This window comes from Cervus elaphus, chromosome 2 (assembly GCF_910594005.1).
Source record: "Cervus elaphus chromosome 2, mCerEla1.1, whole genome shotgun sequence".
NCBI classification, from domain to species: domain Eukaryota; kingdom Metazoa; phylum Chordata; class Mammalia; order Artiodactyla; family Cervidae; genus Cervus; species Cervus elaphus.
In genome coordinates this window covers 17,721,974-17,727,810 of record NC_057816.1, presented here as the reverse complement: position 1 = coordinate 17,727,810, position 5,837 = coordinate 17,721,974, and positions in this window count along the sequence as shown.

The window sequence follows — 5,837 nt, the reverse complement described above, 5'->3', positions numbered from 1 at the left end:
CTCTGTCGCCTCCTTCTCCTCTTGCCCCCAGTCTTTCCCAGACTCAGGGTCTTTTCCAATGAGTCGCCTTCTTAGGTCTGGGAATAACACTGCCCCTGCTGATACACCCCCAGGAACCACAGCAGAGCACCCCCAAATGACTGCCAAGGAGGCCCACTCACTTGATAACATGCTCCCCCCAGCCAGTCCTGTAGTCTCTAGGACTACAGGACCCAAGCCCTGTCCTCACACCACTGTCCCCACCCCACCCCCAACACCCCCACCCCCAGTAGAACTAGTTACAGATCCCAACCTGCATGGTCCCAGGGCCCCTCCCTGGCCTCTGCAGACTATTTTAAGATCCGGGCTTCCCAGCTCTAGGAAAGCAAGATGAAAGTGAAGTGACATATTCTGTTTTGTAAATACCTTTTCAGGGGCTTTCCTGGTGGTCCAGTGGTTAAGAATCTGCTTTGCAATTCAGGGGACACTGGTTCGATCTCTGGTCTGAGAAGATCCCAGGTGCTTCGGAGCAACTGAGCCTGTGAGCCACAGCTCCTGCAGCCCGTATGCCTAGAGTTGATGCTTTGCACCAAGAGCTGCTGCTGCTGCTAAGTCACTTCTGTCGTGTCCAACTCTGTGCAACCCCATAGACGGCAGCCCACCAGGCTCTGCCATCCCTGGGATTCTCAAGGCAAGAACACTGGAGTAGGTTGCCATTTCCTTCTCCAATGCATGAAAGTGAAAAGTGAAAGTAAAGTCGCCCAGTCATGTCCAACTCTTCGTGACCCCATGGACTGCAGCCTACCACGCTCCTCTGTCCATGGGATTTTCCAGGCAAGAGTACTGGAGTGGGTTGTCATTGCTTTCTCTGCAGCAAGAGAAGCCCCCACAATAAGCCTGCCCACTGCTGCTAGAGAGTAGCCCCTACTTACCACAACTAGAGAAAGTCTGCATACAGCAACGAAGACCCAGCTCAGCCAAAAATAAATAAATGATTTATTTTTAAAATTTTTTATTATGAAAATTCAAACAATAAAATGCATACAAAGTAAAAAGGAGTAGCTCTGAAATGGGTGAAGGGGGTCAAAAGGTGCAAACTTCCAGTTATAAAATAAGCCCTGGGGATGTAATGTATAGCTTGGGGAGTGTAGTTAGTAATACTGTGCTGCATAGTTGAAAGTTGCTAAGAGAGTAGATCTTAAAAGTCTTCATCACAAGAAAAATAATTCTGTTACTATGTGTGGTGACAGATATTAATTAGACTTATAGGGGTGATCATTTCACAATATACACACAAATGCTGAATTCTTATATTGTATGCCTGGAATGAATATTAATATTATATGTCAAAAATCAATAGCTCCTCTCACACCATCTCCTTAATGTCAATTCCCAGAAGTGTCTACACTTAACAGTTTGGTAGGTATTCTTCCACTCTTTTATACATATACAAACACACATATACACAAACACATACCTCACATAGAATTCTTTCACATAAGCAGGATTATTTTGTATAAACTGTTCTGCACTTTGCTCTTTTTTTTAAAGCAGTAGTCACTTTTTAAAAACTTTTATTTTTTACTTTTTTTTTTTGCCATGTCTTGGAACATGTGGGATCCTGAGAAATCAAAGCAGCACCCCCTGCATTGGGCATGTGGAGTCACTGGGAAGTCCTGAACTTTGCTCTTCTGAGTGCTGCAAGGACATTTTTCTCTGCGGGACATTTAAAGCTGACTCATTGCTCTGGTGGCTGCTACAGCATTCATTGCAGAGATGTTCCATAATATGTTTAATCATTCCCCTATTGATGTACAGTTACTTCGTTTCCAATTATTCACCTCTACAAACAAAACTGCAATAAAATCTTTGTGCACACATCTCTTCATCCTTGCATTTTTCCATAGGTTCATTTCCAGGGACTCCTGTTATCCCATTTTATTTTGCATTCTTTGATGACAAGTGAGGTTGCCATATTTTCATCTGTTGGAGGGCACTTTGCACAGAAAAACTAATTTGTTCTACTTTCCCCATGTCTCCATTCCAGTAAGTAAGCCTCACCAGTGGGCAATGGAGAAGAATTCAGAGGAAATATGGGGAAATCCGTCAACAGGCTGAAGAATGGCAGGCAGAGTAGGATTCACACCAGTGGACGTGCAGGAGGCCAGCTCAAGATTGGATGGTGGACAGAAGGGAGGCATTTCAGCACCCTCACCCATGTTGCCTTCAGAAGCAGCAAGCTGAGGTGGATAGGGAAAGGGAAACCAACTCAAAGTCAGAGACAAGTTCAAAACCAAGCTGAGATGGGGAGAAATCACCTGCCTCAGTAAGAAAGGAATCAGCCACATTGGCACAATAACAGCTGAGCACCAAAGAGTTGATGCTCTTGAACTGGAGAAAACTTGTGTTGGAGAAGACTCTTGAGAGTTCCTTGGACAGCAAAGAGATCAAACTAGTTAATCCTAAAGGAAATCAACCATGAATATTCATTGGAAGGACTGATGCTGAAACTGAAGCTCCAATACTGTAGCCACCTGATGCGACGAGCTGACTCATTAGAAAAGACCCTGATGCTGGGAAAGATTGACAAGCAGGAGGAGAAGCGGATGACAGAGGATGAGATGGTTGGATGGCATCACTGACTCGATGGACATGATTTTGAGCAAGCTCTGGGAAACAGTGAAGGACGGGGAAATCTGGCATGCTGCGGTCCATGGGGTTGCAAAGAGTCAGACACCACTAAGTAACTGAACAACAATAAGCACTAAAACAGAAATCCCTCACCATCCGGGCATTAGACTGCTACACTGCAGATTCACAAATGAGTGATAAGCTAGCAAATGCTTAACAACCAGCTCTCCAGAAAAAACAGAAGCTGTGAATTGTAGCAGCACTTGCTCAGTTTCCATGCTGTGAATACCGTGGCCCCTTTTCAATTTCAAACTCGAAGGTGATGTCACTGATGGTAGAGCTGAGAAGAGAGGCAGGCACCTGGCTCCTGGCTCTCTCAAGCTGGTGGGCTGGGCTCCAGCCCAGCCTTGGAGGACCTTGGATGAGGGAAGTGGACAGGACACTGCAGAAAGGAGGAATCAGAGAGTAGTACAACCCATACGCTTCTCATCTGTCCTTCACCATGTGGGCATGATCACACACACCCATCAGTGATGAGGCATTTAAGTAACAGGAATAATAGGTGGAACAGGGTGGAGGGGGCAAAAGGTGCTCACTGAGAATGCCCTCTGTTGCCTGAAAGACTTTTTTAAGGAAGCAATTGATTTATTTTATTTCCTAACCTCCAAGCCTAAATCTGAGCCAAAAAGAGCTATAAGAGTTGAAGGAATGAAGACTTCCACCTCCTTTGGTGTCTTCACTCCAAGACCCCTTTCTCTGATGGTTTCAGCTAGTAGAAAAGTCTTTCTAGTAGAAAAGTCTAAGCAAGTCACTACTCTTAAAATGCTTCCATTCCACCTCCGCTCTTCAACACGGTTGACAGCGTCACTCATGGTCTGTCCCCTGCTCACCACTACAGCCTCATTTCTCTCTTTCGACCTAAATTCCAGTCTTAATGAAGGGCTTCTAGCTATTCAAATCAACAATACTCTGTCTTAGCTCCATATCTTCCCAAGTGCTCTTCTTTCTACCTCCTTCCGACTCTCTTTTGCCTCCGTCCTCAGCTCCCCAAACTCTTCACTAGGTCTTGAAGTTAACTCAATCCCCAACCTCCAGCTTAGGTGATACCTTGATGCCTAAACTGCCAGGATACCCTGCTTCCTCCACTGTTGACTCAGCGTGCACTGTTGCTCTGACTCCCCACCAAACTTCAAACTCCTCACAGGGCAGGGACCTCGTCTTGTGGTTGCCAGGTTCTACTTCCTAGAAGGGTGTTTGGCACATATAAGCTCTGAGGAAATAGTTGTCAAATGACTCCCCAACTTCTAATCATCAAAATGCATTCATCAAAACTTCCCTGGTGGTCCAGTGGTTAAGAATCCGCCTGATAATGCAGGGAACATGGGTTCAATCCCTGGTCCAGGAAGATTCCACATACTGTAGGGCAACCAAGCCTGTGTGCCACAAGAACTAAGCCTGTGCTTTAGAGCCTGCATGTCGCAACTACTGAAGCTCACACACCCTAGAGCCTGTGGTCTGCAACAAGAGAAGCCACCGCAAAGAGAAACCTGTGTACAATTAGAGAGCAGCCCCTGCTCTCCGCAACTTGAGAAAGCCTGTGTTCAGCAATGAAAATGCAGCACAGCCAAAAAATTAATTGAAAAATACATTCATCAAATATTTGTAAGCACCTTAACATGCTAAGATCTGAATGAGGCTGAGGGATTCAGAAGTCAGTAAGCGCCGTACATAGGTGATGTTACCCATCCTGCCTTCTCCCTGTAAAACACTGAGCGAAAAAAAAAAAAAAAAAACAGGAGCCACGGGACCAACGCGCTTGCCACCCTGATGGGGAATGACTAGGTGAGCAGTGGGAAGCAAGAGGAAAACTGTAGATTCCAGCTATAAATTATACAAATGCTTGGCATTAAAAAATTATTTTAACACATCAAATATTAAGTCATTCGTATGCTCTGCAATTACTTTATCCGTCATCAGAGCACTCAAGCTATTTGAAGCGGTGACAGATGGAAAGGAGTCTGTGCCAATTTCTCCTGCAGGTGTGCATCTGGGCAAGAGGGAGGGTGCTGTACGTGCAGGAAGGGAGGGGACGGGGGCAGGGTGGCCGAGGTTATGAAACTGGGGCTGCTATGAGAGAGGCTTGGCCAGAAAGAAAAATGACAAATTTGCACACTGGAGAGCTGCAGGGCATTGCACTCCCTGGGAACTCAGGGTGATAATTAACTGGGCAGCTCAAGGGAGGTGAAGCAGCATGTTGCCCACATCACAGAAGGGGAAAATAAAGGCCCGGCAGAACTCAGGGGGTGGATAAGGCAGAGATACTGCCCAGACTGGGTGTTCTGGCTCCACCACTTTAAGCCCTAATTTGTTCTCCGAGGGCTGCAACCTGGAGAAGTCAGGCAAACAGGAAACTGGGGAGAAGCGGGCCCAGGATTGTCTACGGGTGGGATCCTCAGAGGCCAGCAGGTGAGGGATGGAGGGATGGATTGAAGACCAGACTCAGAATGTCTGACCCAGGCCTGACAGTTTCCTAGGAAACTCTAGCACAGGATATGAGATCCACTCTGGAAGAGACTGAATTGTACCTTTAAACCCAGCCTGATGCAGAACTTCCTGGGTTCTAGAAGGTATTTCTGCCAGACAGCATCACCCATTTGCCTGTTTGCGCTTATCCACTGGTCCCCACCTCCTCCCCCAAATCCCAGAGCCTGGGGTCTGCTTCAGATGCACCATCCTTGGCTGCCTCTGGCAAGGCCCCCCATTGTAGGAGGGCATGGCTGTCCCCTTCTGAGTCCACGCCCAGCTCCTCCACCCCCATCTCCTTCTTCCACCCACTGTACTCATGCAACCACTCTGATTCCAGATCGTACCACCTTAAACCCTCTCAGTTAACTGCACTTTCAGAACTCACTTCTAACTCCTCCCCTCCAATCCCTCCTCCATAAAAATGGGCAGGAGAAAACTGTTATGTTTCTTAAAGGAGAAACATTGTTATTGGAGCAAGGATGGATGGAGAGTCCCATGCTTCATTCATTCATTCATTCCTACAAGAAATAGAAACTCATTTGCTACTCCGGGAAAAGTACCCCAGCAGGCCCGGAATTATCGAGCTAAATTAAGGCCCAGAGGAGGGCATGGCATAATACAGGAAGCAGGCAACGGAGTGATTAACTACCTCTCAGGCAGGTTCTGGGATGTAGGGGTTGTGGGATGAGCACAGGGAGTTG